Source organism: Vanellus vanellus, assembly GCF_965231255.1.
Source record: "Vanellus vanellus genome assembly, chromosome: Z".
NCBI classification, from domain to species: domain Eukaryota; kingdom Metazoa; phylum Chordata; class Aves; order Charadriiformes; family Charadriidae; genus Vanellus; species Vanellus vanellus.
In genome coordinates, this window is record NC_138908.1 from 26,770,722 (window position 1) to 26,788,163 (window position 17,442).

At 34.2% G+C, this 17,442-nt stretch overlaps 1 protein-coding gene across 1 annotated transcript in view; it reads left to right on the top strand.

Annotated features, from left to right (window-relative positions):
• Nucleotides 1–17,442, top strand: part of FBXL17 (F-box and leucine rich repeat protein 17) — a gene marked incomplete at its 5' end in the record, with an annotated part of 312,610 nt that overhangs the window by 218,824 nt on the left and 76,344 nt on the right. The gene's annotated exons all lie outside the window — the stretch shown is intronic.

Consider the following 17,442-nt stretch of genomic DNA (forward strand, 5'->3'; position numbering starts at 1 on the left):
GATTTTGCACTTCACTGGGGTTTGCCTGGGTGCATTCAAGGGTATGTTGGTCTGCAGAGTTCAGCTCGCCTCATGTCCACAGTATTTGAACGTGAGTTCACAATACAGCTGTAGCACTTGTGGGAGCTTTGGGGCATGGCAGAGGAGAGGGAGCATGGGCCTATACCACTGTTTTCTCTGGTCTGCAGTTGTTTGTACTTCCGTGTGCATGTACTTCCATGTACATCCATGCGCAGTCAAAACCAGATTTTGTCACAGAACACTTGTCACAGATGAATTTGTGGATTTGTGAAATGGAGACTGTCTGCTGGAAATTCGGGAGAGGAATTGTCTGTAGAACACAAAGTGACAATGAAGGCGCCTCCTGTCACTGCTATAGGGTCAGAGGTGCAGAACCTCAGTTGGAAGTGCGACTGTCCATTTGTCTATTATAGATCTACTAGCTGTACTTTTGTCCCTTCTGATTTCAACAACCTATGTAGAAATAATTATCATGGGAATGATGGAATCCACATCTTGAGGAACGATAATTTCTCAAACTGATTTTGCCCTTTATTGACTGCATTTATTGAGAGGTAAAGAGGATTTCACCCAAAAGTAGGGAAACAGACACTGAGAAACTGAAGTAAAGCAGCTGAGGATAGGGAAAGTCTTGCTTATGAAAGAACGGAGAGAGGGGAAAGGAGGTGTCCATGGCTAGATAAAAAGTGGGAAGTGTGTTTCATAGAATGAATGAGTGGAGAGTACAGGCAGAGTTTGCATGATTAGCTTGGCAACCATAGTCATCCAACCTGAGCTGTTGACTTCTGTGGGCTAAGGCTCACTTGTCACTAATGTGTTGGATTCTGCAGTCATTCAGCATTATTGCATTCAGTTACTGGGACTTCAAGAAGACCTTCAGTTGATAGTGTTGATACTAGGTTTTAGTATTCACTTAAAAATTTGCCTATTTTTGCTAATAAGGATCAGTAAGACATCCAGCAAAACAGCTGTGATACTGATTTTTGATACATTATTAAGATTAATTGATTATCATTATAATCTTCAGCATACCTAAGCACACCAGCCTGACAAATATATTCATCTGCTTGTGATGTCTGAGCTGAAAATGCAAAATAAACTGTAGCAAAGTAGAATTTGTAAGCATAATTTATGCTTTATAAGGAAGTAAAAACTTTGCCTTGGATTAAAAATGTGATAGGAAGTGAATATTAATGAGTTTAACAAGAATGCTGCAGGGCGGAGCCAGGCTTCACGCTTTTACTCACTTCCTTTTTCATTTATTTCCTGGTACTTCAGTGGAAGACTTTCCCACATTTGGTTGTGGTGCTGTTAGGTTGAAAAAGTGAGCTCCTGACAGTGCTGTGGGCTCAATTTGTTGTTGAACTTCCCATATCAAAGAAGCTGCCTCTCTTCTACAAAGGGAAAAGAGCAGCCATTCTCTTCTTCAAATGCTTTTCAAGCCTTCATGTCCTCTGCACCTTTGTATTTGTGGCAAGTAGAGGAAATCAGCTGAGAAGCACGTGGGTGACTTGTGGGTTCATTCAGGTGGTCTCCTGTGGTCTTACAAAGACTTACAGCTTTACACACATAGTAGTTCAGGCCCAACCAAGAAGTAGGTAAGTAGTATCTGAAACTCCGTGAGGCCTTGACTGGGTGGGACCATACAGCCATATGCAACTGTGCTTTTTCGTTTGATAATCCTGAGGGTGAAACACATAATTGTCCATGCTTTGGAAATTAAAATCTGGACACCAATTTTAAGTTGTAACTGTATGCATTTTTTTCACTGGGTTTTTAAAACATGCCTAGAGCTGGTAACCAGATTTCTTGCAACTTGATGGAGTTCAGATGCAGGCATGGACTACAGATGCAGGATTTTTAAAGCCCTCTTTGAAACTGTTCAGCAATTTTTGATTCTACAGCAGTTAGCAGAGTTTTGACCTCTGGGACAAGATCATAATTGTTTAGCAATTCAACTGGAAAAAAATAAGTGATATTGCTAATTTCCAACGAAATTTGTAATCATCTGAGACATTAATTAAGCAAAAATAATAATAATAATTACAACAAATAAAGGAAATAATTACAGCAAAAACTGTTATCTTTGCCCTGCAATTAATGCTATAGGTATGTATGTGTGAGGTAATTCCATGTACTGTAGGAAAGACTATGAAATGTGAATGTCGTCATTTTATTCATTTCATTCTTTTGTTTTCTGATTTCTACAATAAGACAGTATGCAAAACTACCAGACAGACATGCTTATATGCAATTAGTATTTTTAAAACACACTAAAATACTTAATTTTATTTTGAAGCCTAAAACTGACAATACCATAATAATGTAGCCATAGGCAGCATTACTTTCTCTGACATGTTGCTGCCCAGAAAAATGTTGTATTATGAAGTTGTTAACTTGTGGAAAAGAAAAGAATATATTGCTCTACTTCATGTTACATTACAAAATAGTTAATTCTGTGATTTTTTGTATACAAAAAAGTGTGTTTTGTTTCCTTCTGAAAAATTTATAGAATGTCTTTGTTTATAGAAATATCTTTGTTTATGTTTGTCTAGCATCGTTTTCTAAAAATCCATTTTTAATTACTGATGTTTATTACAGTGTAACATGCTAGGATGCTGAAAATTAGTTTAAAAGTTCCTTTACATCCAGCACATTGTTAAATGCTAAATAATCGCTAGAATTTACTTAAACTGACAGGAGAGACTGAATTAGTATAATCTTTGAGATAAACACTTGTTTGCCCAAGAACACAAGCAGAGTGAAGTTAAAGCTGACATTAGTTCCTCATATCATTTTGCCCTTTTGTTAAACAATCATGAATTAAGCATGGTTTGTCAGTGTTATCTTTGGATTTCCTGCCTTTTGTTGATTTGTGTCACAACCTTAACTTTACTTAAACATAGGGGGTTTGTATTTAAGCTTTTACTAAGAACTAGTAAGAAAGCTAGGCTTTCTCAGCTGTGAGAAGGCTGTGTCAAATGAATTAGGTTGACGTGGAGACATATAGCAGTGAGCTAGGGCAGCAAGCACACACAGAATTGTACAACTGTCTTTTCGATTTTATGCTCTAGTTCTGGGTTTTATTGGTGTCCTTAGTACTGGGAATTTGTTTTAAGTAAATTATTACTTATAATGTTTGTAATGGTGCAGAGTGCTATGCACTTTGAAACTCATGAGATTTTTGTGTTCAAAGATGAAAAGATTCGATGAAACTAGCCTGTGAAACAGGAGTAGATGTTTTAAGGGTCTGATCTTGCAGTAATGTTAAGTGTAAATTTACTAAGAATTACTTTAAAACTGCATTATTACCAGTTAGAAAAATAGTCAGACCGCTGGTTTTGCTCTATGTCCAGAAAGACACTTCAAGACAAGCTTTAAATTGTAGGCTTCCACTAAGAGAAAAAAAGAAGAAAAACAAAAAGACCCAAAATAAACCACCACCACCACCCAAAAAACCCCAAAACCAATGTTTTGAAAAAAGTTTGGAAGGAAGTGTTCAAAATCAGGACTTTGTACAGCTGCACCATGAGAAATCACTTAAGAAATATCTGAAAAACTAAAGTACTCAAAATGTTATTAATAGGAGTGTGGTTAGCACAGTTTGGTTAATATGTTTATCTCATAACGATTCCTGTCAAGTAACCTCCAGAAGATGACAGTTGTCTCAACAGTTGTCATGTAGAATTTCCATTACCTAGTAGTTCTGGATTTTGCCTAGCTCAAAAATTCTCTATTTCTGTCTGTAAAGTAATTGCACAAAGCTTTTCAGATGAAATGCGTGGCACAAGGACCTGAGGTGAACTGTGGTATTTTTGCTGATAGCTTAAAGATTCCGAATATTGCAAAAGAGCTCTCTAGACATGTAGCATTTTTGTTTTCTAAAATTGTAAGTATTCCTTTTTCATATTCCCTCTTTTCACCATTTACTGATATATTTAGTGTCCCTGAGGACACATGATTTTTTTAAAAGGTTTTTCTTCTATGAGGGTGTTTGCTGAAGCATAAAACAAGTTTTGGCAAACTATAATTGAATTATATAGTTTTTATTTTAAAATGTTATAGATGGGACACAGCTGTTACAAGTAGATGTCGGGAGGAATAAGATAGTGTTTATACTAAGTCAAGTCCAACTGTCACAAGACAAAACATAAGTGTAAGCTGCATTTTTTTCTTCATAACTAGATTATGAATTCTTTTCTGAGAATATAGATGCAGCTAACAATGTTAAAATAGTTTTCCAGGATGCTGTTAAACTCTAATGTTTTCATATTTAGGCTATGTGTGCTTTCTATTTTAAAATAGAGTATTTTAATTATCAGGGGATCAGATCTTCCTACTGAATAATACAGATAAATCCCATGAGAGTCGCTTGAGTTTTCTCTCCAGTATTTAGCATTTGTCATGTAAATCATAAAGAATAAGGGTACTATGGGTATTTCCTCATAAAAGAATGTTTCGTTTCTGCTTCTCATTTGGTTTAGCAAATCTCTAATCCTTGATCTCACTAAAACTATTTATTTCTTAATTTTAGCCTTTTTAAATCTATTTTTTAAACACGTCTTCTGTACAGTATTACTCGTAAGGGAAATACATTTTGGGGGGATAAATGCAGCACTTATGGATAGACAGAATGGAACAGGTAGTAAATACATTTTAGAGCACATTACTGTTTGCAATCTCTTACTTAACCGATATCATTTAAATAAATACAGCTTTCATTTTCTATTTCAAAATTATTTTGAATTGCTGCTGTATTGAGTTCCAGTTTCCCCTCTTCTCAGAATCAATCTTTCTCCTATTAAGCTTTCCTATCCTGTGCATATTTCTTTCTCTTTTGTACTCTTTTAATGACCAAATGCATACAAACAGTCATCACACCGAGAACTTTGTTTATGCTTGTGCGTAAATGTACAGATAATCTTTTAAGGGCCAGGGCCTCTGTTATCTTCTTTAGTGGTTATGTATGTTACGTGTATATATTTATGTTTGTGTCTGTATAAAATGGTGGGATTATATTATCTAATTGTGTTATATACTTATTGCTATATACATGTAAAAGAAAAAAATATGTATTGCTTTCTTATAAACTTATTTTTTCTTCCTTTCTACAAAAGCGTTTTCTCTTTATTTTTTGTTCTGTCACTTAATTATTCAGAAACCTGAACTCACTGAAGTAAATCAGTAGGGTTGTCGATGTTTAGTGCCAAATTTTGAGGTTCTTTTAGGCTTACTTTTAAGGTTCATTTTCCGTGGATAAGCTGCAACTTTAACTCCAATAGACTGTAGTAATTAATTACCTGAAGAATAAGTAGGTGTTAAGCGATCTGTACCCTGTTTTATGCATTAATGATACTTACTTCCTTTGGCAAAATCTCTAGCAGCTAGTAAAGTGGTTTTGTTTGCTTTTATATTAAAATGTTCATTCTTTCACAATTCTGAAGCAAATATTTCTATAGAAACTCTGGAAATTAATGAGGATCAGTGAAAGCTTATTCTAGCAACAGAGATGAATTACAGACTTTTATGTAGTTTAACAAAGCAGCAATACACAGTATAACTTACTATCCCTTCCTCTATTTAAATGGCATTACTGTTTATGTTGGAGTGTGCAGAGTGAAGATTTGGAGTCTCTTCACGTATTTCAGAACCTCTGTGCATTTCTGTCTAGCTAGGAGAAAAAAATACAGAGAATACAGCTTTTGTAAGGATATTTTTCAGCTTTTTTGTACTGATTTTTTATATTCCTTTTATATTGTTATTTTAGTTTGGAGTAGTTGTTCATGTAAAGCCTTGCACGTATTGACAATTTTATTTCCAGAAGGGATCCTGTTGGTGTTGAAACCAAAAGGATTGTTAATGTGAGGAAAGAAAGCTGTATACTCAGTATTTTGGGATTGGAATCCTATCAGAGGACATCTTCTTTAGTTCTGTTAAGAGTGTCCAAGGAGCAAATAGATAACTTTAGTCACCTGTGTGGAGTTTTCAGTAGAAATTGTTAATATGAAAAAGACAAATTAAAACTTTATCGGAAGTAATCCCTGAAGGAGAAAAGAGCCCTTGAACAATACATCAGCACCATATGTAATTCGTAACTATCAAAAAAAGAAATTTTCTTCGTGTAAATTTTATCAGTGCTCACAATGTCACTAAAATTCCATGCAGTTAGTTTTCTTTAGGAGTTGATTTGAGATACCACCATGCATCTTCAAGACCCATACAATGAGATAAAATACTACAATATTATATTTCTCACATAGCAGATAGTTGCAAACCCTTTGTCCTACAGTACATGATAAATTATTTTCTCTTTGAGCATTGAGATGATACAAACTTCCAAACTATTTCTTGTCATATTAGAAGGTGGGTTGTTGCCCTTAACGTGTACTCTTAAAAGTAATGTAGTATAATTGCCAGTTGGAGGAATCTGGATGTAGATGCACTTTTGAATCATCAAGATGAACAGAGCAGAAGCCTATGATTTGTACACACTTTGTTCCCAGTTGGTTGTTCTAAATTTGGAAAATGGAGACATATTGTACTTCGGGTTTGTTTTGTCTTCTAGAGCGATCCACAGATACTGTTGTTTTAATTTAATTTCTTCTGTGGGGAACTTAGTGGCTTGGGTTGTTATTTTGATTCTTTGGAGACAAACTTCACAGTAGTTTACCAGCCATAATAGAAAGTCTAATTTTGTCTTTTTTTTATTTCTAGAGAGAGGTGCTTCAGTTAATCTTTGGAAAAATGCACCTCATTTCTGACTACCAAAACACAAAACGTATTTCTGATATAACAAAAACTGAAATGGCCATAACCTCTGTCTATGTTGCCAGAAATACATTTTCAGGTTCTTGTTTATTCATTTGCTGTATTTACTGTGTTAGGAAACTATATTAAAATACTGAACTTTCATTTGACCCAGGACCCAGCTTCTTTTCTCTTGTGATATTTGTATTTCCTGTTTTAGGTGACCTTTAAAAAATAACATAAAGCTTTATTCCTTTAGTGCTCATGTTAACCCCTGTATTGAAAACAGTGTAATAGGTGTCTTTTCACTGAGCTACCACACAGCAAAAATATTTTTGAAATTATGTCAAAAACCTTGTTGTTTGCAGCTCAAGACTGATTTAAAGTGCAAATAGATACTTACATGTAAACTATGTAATTATAATCATATTATGAACATTAGAGTCATTGCAATTTTTTTATATATTTTGGTAACACCCCACCCCCCAAACTACTAAATAAATGTATTGTCACTTTACATTTTTGTCTTATCTTTCATTTCAAATAGTATCTGTTACTTTCACACTGCAATGGAGAATAGCATTTCCAACAGAACATTTGACTGTCAGAGGGAGATTTACTTGATAAAAACAACTGTGGAACTTGTATTTAACATGAATCTACTTCTGTTTTGGTTAGAATATAATTTAATTTAAACAATTTAAACATTTAATACTTTCTGACAAACACCAATACTGACTCACATTAACACACTGTTGCTATAGTATAGTTTTAGATTTAATCCATTAAATTTTTGAATTAATTTAAAATTTGCCCCTAACCACTTTATTTGTTGAGTAGCAATTAGCAATATACTTCAAAAAAATCCATACATTAGCTATATTTAAAATTATTACTATAAAACCTAGTATTAGTCTCAGTGGGAATTATTTAAGGGTTCCTCTCACAATTCTAAATTTAAAAGCAGCACTTGTGTTTTTCTTAAGTGAGAGAAAACAGAATTCAAAAGGGAAAAAAAAAGGAATTTACCAAGTATTTTTCCATTTAATCAGTTATAATACAAAACTCTAGTTGATATATACAATCATACAAGTGAAGAGTTGCACCACATTTTAAAGTGACTGTGCTAGTTTGTAGATGTAATTTTTTTCTTCTAAATTCTAGGAGTCAGTTTTATGATCCCCTTTTTAGTGCACTATAAAATATATTTTAAGAAATTACATTTTAAAATTAGTATGTTACTTCAGTGTTGCCTAAGAAAAACTGATTATTTTCTTCAGGCAGCATCCATAAGGGAGATTTCCATTCAGCTTAAACTGTTTAAATTTCTTCGCAACTAATATAGTTGTTTCAACATAATTGCTCAAACTAAGTAAGACTTTGAAAATACTAAATTTTGGTGGTAGGATTGTCTTTCTATATTCTATTTCGTAACTTCTCTTAGCTAGTTGTTGAATTCCAGTAATACTCAGATTACCGAAGAGAACATTCATTTTGACCATAATCTGACTGTCTGCCTTCCTTAAAAAAAATATATGAAATACGTCATGGAGGTACTAATAATGCAATTATTTTGAATGGCTAAATTTAAGAAAAAAATTATTCTATTCTTTTAATCATTTCTGTAGTTTCAGGGGTTGTATGAAGAGATGGAATGCCTAGAAACATTGTTTTTCTTTAAATGCCTGAAAAAATACTGATTAAAATACTTACATAGTTCACTAGAACAGAAATAAAACCAAATGTCTAATACCACAGCAATATGTGTGTATATTGGTTTAGAGACTTATTTTTTTAACAAAAAATGAAAATGCTTAATGACAACAGTTCAATGGTTAAATGTTTTTAAGAATGGAAAGGAGATTCAGATTCTAAATCTAATGCATCTCTGCCCCGTGGCACATTACCGAGGCCTCATCGTGTATGTACATGAATAGATCTGTTATGTTTAAGTATGGCATCTGTGGCCAAATATTTAAACATCAAGAAGTAAGGACTCTATCATTTTTTTAATTCATATTAGTTTGAAACATGAATTATGAGTCAACAGCAAAAACAGTAATAAAAATTCTAATAACATTTTTTTTATCAACTTGTTTAAGAACAGAGGATGCATCCAAAATATATTTTATGTAGGTAATGAAGTGGAATGAGTGGTACTTCTGCTCTGCATTCCTTTAATTGTGGTGATTCTGGGTTAGCTTTGCTGTGACAAGACCATTTGATTTTTACCTCTGTAATGAAGTATACAAAGAAGTTCATGTTGTCTTTGTAGACTGTAAACTCTTTCCACAGAACAGTACAACAGAGTGCAGTAACTGTTCTATTACTGATGTAGGGGGCATGATTAACTTCATAAATAATCTGAAAGGCAAGTAATTATTGTGATTGCAAAAATAATTAAATATACATCAAAATTTTAGTTTGGTCAACTTTAAATATTTGAAGAGTTTTCTATAAAAAATTAGTGTCAAAGTAGCTTTTAAGTTTTTTTTAAGTTAGTTCCTCATAAGTCAAGTGGGACCATTTTAGCTTTTGAAATGTCAAGTATCTTTCTAAAACACTCAGACAGGACTGCTTTATTTGCAGTTCTCTTTGGCTTTGTGCCATCGCCCCTAATTTTTAGCTATACATACTGAACCATACTTCTAAGTATTATGCCTAATACAAAAGCATAGTCAATTACGTCCAAAAATATATAGGTTCAAGTTTATTAGGACAAAAGGAAAGGAATAAAAGTGGATAAATGGAATTTGTGAATAATGCAAGAAAACAATTGTAATATATATTATTTTTTTTTTAAATACACCATTTGGATTCTTTTGTTCATTTTTATACATATTTTGTAACTGATAAACAAAAAAACTTCCATTATGTCAACCTGTTTAGATACTTTCAGAAAGACTACAAGTATTTGGAATGTTATTAGCTAGATATAATGATCTAGTTTCACAAACTTCTAAAACCTTTCAGTAACCTGAAGATATTAATACCTTTCATCCAGGTCAATGTTGGGATTTTTTAAACTTTTTTAATAGACTTTGTTATACATGATGCAAGTATGTTATCTTTTAGGAACTCAGGAACTTTAGGAACTTAGTAGTTCTGCCATGTATGGACGTTAAAATAAAGATGAAATGCAAAAGAAATTTTCAATACTACCAAAATTTGAAAGCACTGAAATTGTACCTTATGTTTGGTGTAAATAATTTTAATTTGAATATGTAGTAGCAGCATCTCTCTCTGCTTCAAGTGTGGAAGCATGTATGTTCCTTGACTAAATCTGTAGGCTTACATCAGTAATGATAGGCTAGTGTCAAATTTATGTTTAAAAACACGATAGCGCTTTTTTTTAAATGGTAATGAACACAAACTTGTCAGGAGTGCTAGCCCTTCACAGTCCCTTGCCTGTATTTTCTTAAGTAACTCATTAGTTTGTGCATCTTGCTTTTTGAGTACCTGAGTTAATGCACCTAAAACAAAAGGATTTTCTCAGTTTAAGCATCTGTCAGGTTTCTTAAGTTGTCTACTTACTCACATACAAAGAAGGTATCCTAGATTAACTACTTGCTTTTTGAAAAATTACTCTGCTGAAGTTCAGCAAGCAACCAGGAAACAAAACCATCAAGGATGAAATTAGACTTGTTCGTCAGCTCATTTATGATTTGTAAAAATTTGTCAAAGATCTAGGTCTTGCTGCATTAGAGAATGAACATGAACATTAGCCAAAGTATTTATATGGTATGATCAAAAAAACATAGAAATTTTGGTTGAAAGTGACCTCAGTGAGTCATCCTGTCCAGACTAGCTGTCATAATGGGGCTAGATCAGTGGCTCTGCCTGGCTATTTCTTGAAGACCCACAGGGACAAAGGTTCTATTATGTCTCTGGACAGTGTTTCAGTGCTGCACTTACACTTCTAAAAAGTTTTATACCTTTTTTCTGACGCCCAACCTAAATCTCACAAGCCACACTGAGTGGTCATTGAAAGTTACATCTTTTGGTGAGCTCATGAGTCAACTTTGATTCTGTCCTTTTCATAACCACCAGTGCAACTCAGATCTTAATGCACTGGTGTATTTCTGAGAGGAAGAAACGTGTGTTATTTTTGCAACTTATTTTTGCATGAACTGAACCTGGAACTTAATAAATTTGGAAATGAATAAATGTTAACAAGTACTCATAAAAAGAACTTTCTGTTTCTTGGTTAGCCAACCAATGGCTTTTCCTGTCAGGAGCTTTTTATGCTGCATATTTATCACATTGAATTTTTCGTTAGGCCATAAGCAATTTTTTCACTGTTTCCTTTTAACTTATTATTTAGAGAAAAAAAATAATGCCTTGTGAATTAATTGTATTTGCTTTCTTTTTGCAGTTAGCTTGAAATATCATTAAAAGTCAGTGACAGTGTTGCCTATAGCTTTGTTTTAAACCAGTGGGGATGTTAGAAAAAAAGTAAAAAGTTCTTTTGGTTGCTTGGATATTGCTATATTTTCATGTTGGTAAACCACAAGGACGCATAGCATAATTATCTTAAACCAGTTGCTGGTCTGGTGCAAAAATTCCCAGATTATATGTATTGTACCTCTCCTATACTCACTTCTCCCACTTTTCATCTGAATCCCTGCTATTTCCGTAAAAGCAGAGGTTTGTACCCCTTTTGAACAATGAAGTGGAAAATAGCAGTGGAATGTAACCTTTACTGTTAGTCTACAGTTGGGTCTTTATCTTTTCTTATGCCACCGTAAAACTTTGTTGTCTGACTTAGTGTATCGGTTTTTCTTGGTTAATGTTAAGGATGAACAAAACCAGTGTAACAGAGTTTGGAAGCTCTTTCCAGACCCGAACTTTGGGAGTCAGGATTATAACTAATGATATCCTAAAGTGGCGTTGCTGTACCTAAGTTTTAGGAACTTGGTCACATGGAGGAAGCCCAAACTGCTGACTGTGAACATGGTATCCTTCAAATGGCTCAGATGGCCAGGCAGAAAGATGACACTAAATGGAAAGTTATTTGGAGCTACTTTTTTAAGGAAAAATGAGCACAGTAACATATTTACAGTTTCACTCTCTTTTCTCGGATTTGTGCATTTTAGTTACATCACATTCGTCAGTCAGAGTGATTGACAGTGGCTGGTGTGTTTTGTTTTGAATCTGGTGGCACCAGCACATGCGAGGAGTTCTTTGACCCCTGTACTTGAATGACTCTGTGGAGGACTTTGTTCTTTCTTTCTGGATCTACATGGGACTGTTCAGATCAGGGCAGTTCTTGTATATGCTGAGAAAGTGGAAAAACATGTTGATAGGGAATTTTCAGTGAAAAAAGAGGTGCTTTATTTGGGGTGATACTTTCAGCAGCTACTAATCAGTATAATTACTCAATACAAATCTTAATTTTTTTGCCTGTAAGTCCTTGAAGTGATGCTTGTGTCTGTCACTGAAAGAATATATATACAATAGCCACAGAGTTCACTTTGGATACTTAAATTATGTCTTTTGTTTCTCTTTGGTAGTTCAGGGACAAATCAGTTCTTTGTTTTTCCTAGTGTAGTTCAACAATTTTATATAAACAGAACTTGTTTTCTCTGCAATGCTGTGTTCTTGTCAGATAATTAAAGGAATATTAAGAAACCATTCTGATCAAATGTTATTACTAAGAAAAAAAAAAAAGAAAAAAAGATCTATTTTTGTCTTTTAGCCAATATGTATACAAGTACACCTTGAATCTAATAGAGACTGCAAACTGAAAGAAACCTAGTTCATCGAGGTCTCTATTCCCTCTGCAATACATATTTTCTTATGAGCTATGATTTATGACCAGTGAGGTTTTGTCCACATTCTGTAAAAGAGGCTCAAAGATACTACTGGCTTTGTATCTGCACAAAATCTTTTTTATCATTTTATGTATAGGGGTTTGCCAACAGCCATGTGCACTTGTTTGTGTTTAACCATAACTGCGCATGCGTCTACAAACATGCACAGAGAAAAAATACCTTGCATGAATGTTCTTTCTCTATATTTGTTTCTTATATAATCATAATTGAAAAATTGCCTTTAGAGTACAGAAATAACACACATCTTAAAATAATGTCTTTAAGAGAAAAGAAAGAGGATTAAATAGCAGTTTAAAATATTTTTTTTTACATATTTGACTTACTTATAATGCAGTTGAACATTTTGTGAGTCAAATAGATTACTGGTGAATTTCATCACATGCATTCCTGTTATTTTTTTAATCGAAATAAAAAGGTCAACAATGTAGTCTTTCTGGTAAAATAAAGTACAATTTGATTACTTTCTGCTAATGCATAATACCATTTAATTTGATTTTACGAAGAGGAAGGTCTCTAATGGAAGGGAAATGGACTGTATAAATTAGGTGCACCCTCTTATATTTACCTCTGTTCATGCAATTGTAAATATTGCTGCTAGTGTCAAGCAAAGAAATAACAATACTTGAATTGTAAACAATTTTGAGAAATACATAGGAAAAGTGCAGGCACATAATCTCTTTCAAATTTACAAAGTGCCTGAATCTTGTTGATGTATCTAACTGCACTGTAGTATTTAAAAATAAATAAATAAAAATTAAAAAAAAAATTAAAGGTAATTCTGAAAGCTGTGGGGAGTAATGATATAACCCATCACACAAGAACCCAGTTCCGCAGTTCATGGTGATTTAGTTAATTATATGGGTCACGTGAAAAGATTGGTTGTTTCAGATAACATACAGTTACCCTGTAATACTTTTTTAGTATAGGTGCACATAACTCGCTCTTTAGATGGGTGAAATTACCTATCGACACATCTGTGCTCTGTGCCTTATGTAAGATGGTCATGATTCTCTAATCATCATAGTTGCCACTTTGTGCATTGTCACTCATCTGATTACCAAAGATTCCAGTACTAGAGACTTTGAAGCAGCTCGCAGTTTGCAGATAAAAAGTCCATAATCTTGAATCAAGATTTAACAAAGAAGCATTTGTGTAGTTCCTATGGGAAGTGGCTTAGAACTGCACACAGAAAGTTAAGCTTATTACTGTACTTGATAATGGACCTACTGACAGGTCTTTTGTTGAATGAGAGTTGGTGCACATCAGATTGTGAAAGATGGAAAGCCTTGTTGGTTTTTTTGCTGACATAGACTTTAAATCTTGAACATCTGATGATATCACATAGGGAATAAAAGCAGCTTTAGATGTATGGGAATAAAAGCAAAAGAATTCAAAATAAAACCAATCAGTCACAGCAATAACATGCAGCACAGTTTAGGGGGAAAAATCCTTGGATTTTTTTACTGTCAGCTGGAACTTTAGTCTGTTCTGGAACTCAGAAAGATTCTCTCTGCTTTTCAAAGTTTTAATTGATTATGTAAAATATTTTCAATTTCTGCTACACTGAATACAGCATTTATGGTAACTTTCAACTTTGCTGATGGTCTTGAGGCAACTTTTGTCTGTTTTGGAGACACCGGCCTCCACTGTTACGTTCCAGAATGTTTGGGAAAAAAGGAAAATAAATAAAGTGTTAAGTTTGGGCATTGCAAATTTTGGATATTTATTGCTGAATTTCAGTCACTTCGTATGAGGAATGCTACTGTAGGTGGACTCTTACCTAGACCTGACCTCTTTTCACTTTCCTAATATTTTCATAATTGCAGCATAGTTATTTTCAATCTCTTCCGAAGTTAAGACCCAAACCGCCTTTTCTCTGAAGGGCCAAGCAAGATAGCAGGCTCACCTGGAAGCCACTAAAGAACATCGGGGAATAGGGGATTCCTGGGCTGGAAAGTACTTATGTATTAAAGAGTAGATAATTTTATCTCGGGAATAGGAGGAATAGCAGGTATGGATGTTAAAGTGGAAGGGGTGAGAGAGGGCCTTCAGCAAGGGTTAGGGGACGCCCTTTGCTTCGGGAAAAGAATACACACACAGGCATGTGCCTTTATCCTTCTTGTTCCCTGCACAGGAATGTTAATTCCCAACACACTGAGCTTCTCTGTTGCTACCAGAAATGTAGTGCTTTTAGTAAGTATGCCTTCTTGCCCCCGAAATTTAAACATTTAAATCAGTCTTATGTCTACTATGATTAAATTCTTTCTTTTCCAGGTGAAGACTGAGAACTAGAAAATGGTATCAATTTGCAACAGTGCCACATATGCATCATCTATTCAAAAGCTTTTTGTAGAATCATATGCTTTATATGACAGGAGTTTCTAGAGGTTTAGAAGAAAAGCTGCAGAGAGTCAGATCTGTGTTCTGTAACCACAGAACCTCTTGCTGTCTAATGCATTGTAGAACCAGTATTCATTTGGTTTTAAAGTTCTGTGTAATAGGAAAGTATTTATTTTCTTACGAAAAAAAAATATTTTGGTATTTTGAAAAAATAGAGTATCTTAGACCATCTGCTACAAATACTGACAGGAGGAAAATTGACATGCAGTGGTGGAATATCGGAGTCAGAAATTTACAATAAGTCAAACACTTTTAGATTTTTTTCATTCTTCATGACTACTGTAAATTCAGCCATTTACATTCATAAACTCTTTAGCTACGCTTCCACTCTAGGCCTACTCAGTATTTTAATAAGCAACTTTTTCGTGACTAGATATGAAGAATCTCTATTGTCTTGATATCCTTAGACTGGAAGGTATAATAGCTGTCCATCTCTATTTTTCAATTTACAGTGGCATCACAAACATCAGCTTTACCAGGCATTCTTGTTCAACAAATATGCAGTTTATCGAGTAAGCACTTCTGCTGCCTCTCTGTTGTTGTTGCTGATGATGATGTTTTCAAATTACAGTTTCTCTAATTTGCCATTGTTACCGGCATATTTGCAGGAAATTTTCTTAGTTTTTTTTTAGATTTAAGCCACTTGTTCTTCAAATATGCCCTGTGCCCTCAGTTTTAATTTTTTCTTGAAGCAAAACAATCCCCTATTCAAAAATGGTTTCTTTGTGATGAGAAAGAAACTTAGTTTTTTAAGTTGTTCTTTCCAGATCCGTGCTCATGTCTAACTTCAGCTTTCAGTATTTTGTATATATTTACCTTTTCCAAGTGCCTGTTTTCCATCTTACCTTAGTGTAGGAGCAAGCAAAACAAATACTGTCACGTTTTAGCTGTGATAGTGAGGACAGAATGCATCTGAAGTTGGGCTTCGTTTCTGTTTGCAAACAGTAATGGAATAAAAGGTACATAGTACTGTCTTAAATATTTACATGTGGATTTCGTGACTAGAAAATTAGTACTCTGATCAAAACTAGATACAGTATGTATGGGTTCTGTATAAACTCTTGGGCATACAACTTTTAAGCAGATTTCAGAAATGCTGTTTGTGTCCTCCAGAATTGGAAAGCTGTTTTGTGGACTTCTTGTGAGTATCGGGGTTGTCAGTTTAAAAGTGGAATTAGCTAACAGACATTTTAAAACACTTCTCTCTATCCAAATAGCATCTGAGCACCAAGAGAGCAATATTGATTGATAAAATATTTGTTGCTCTGTCTAGAATCTTTGGCACCAATTCATTGTTCTTACTGAAGAAAGGATAGGCTAAAATTACATAAAACTAAGTTAGGTGGGAAAAATAACTGCATTTGTGGTAGGGTTACATAATATGCTTGGAGATGTTTTATGTAATTATGAAACTATGGATTGCTCTTATAAAGTATAAGTAGTCAGAGTGACATTTTAAAGGGAAAATGAAGATTGAAAATAAAAAAGGACATAAAAGTGATGTGATCCAGAAAGCTCACAAATTGATCTGTTACTCTAATAGTTTAAATAGAGAACTAAAAGCTTCATTCTAGTTTGATTCACGAACAAAGAAAAACTTAGTATAGCAAGATGTGAAATACTAGGAAAAACTCTCTCCATTGAAAGGAACCTGGGAAATAATTCTCTAGCTATCAAGATCCAGGAGACATCTTTTCTGTCCTGTAGGCACAGGTAAGCCTCAAGCTGTCTGGCAGCAAATAAACAGGGAAAATTATGCACAAAATACATGTCTGCTTTAGACTCCAAATCAGGCACGCTGACCTGCAGTGTCGCCACTTCAGAAAGAAAAATGGACACAGCCTAATGTAAGAAGCTTTGCAAATGCGTTAGTCAGAGAGGAGTCTCCAGGACAGGACTGAAAAATATGAGCAGCAGAGAGAGGGATTTATTTTTCTGCTTTGTAGAAATTGGCTTCCTGAAGTTTTGCTTGTGGATATCATAGATGACTAGAATTATTTGGAGCTTATCAAATCCCTCTCAGCCAGCAAAATAAGTAAGCATTAGAACATATGATATAAAGAAGCAGAGACAGTTTTCATGGGAAAGGCCATGATATTTTGTTCCTGGAAAATACTATTTTCATAGTCCCAAATGTCAGCTACACTATACAAGCACAAAACCAGTCATCCATCCTAAGTGTTTCTCTATTGTCTTGAAAACTGACATCTGTTGTTGCCTGCAAAGATCTGCATTAATTGTCAGGCCAAGACTCCTCCTTTTTGTAACTCTTTGGCTTCCTGCAGAATTATAACAAAATTAATGAGGAAGTAAGTTCTTGTGGCTTTTACACTTGAAAGATAAGGTTGTGGGGCGCGAGAAAGATAAGCAATGGGATTGGAAGAACCCTGAAAATCTTTCTTCTTCAGGTCTTTGATTCTTCTTGTCTATTGCAGTAGTA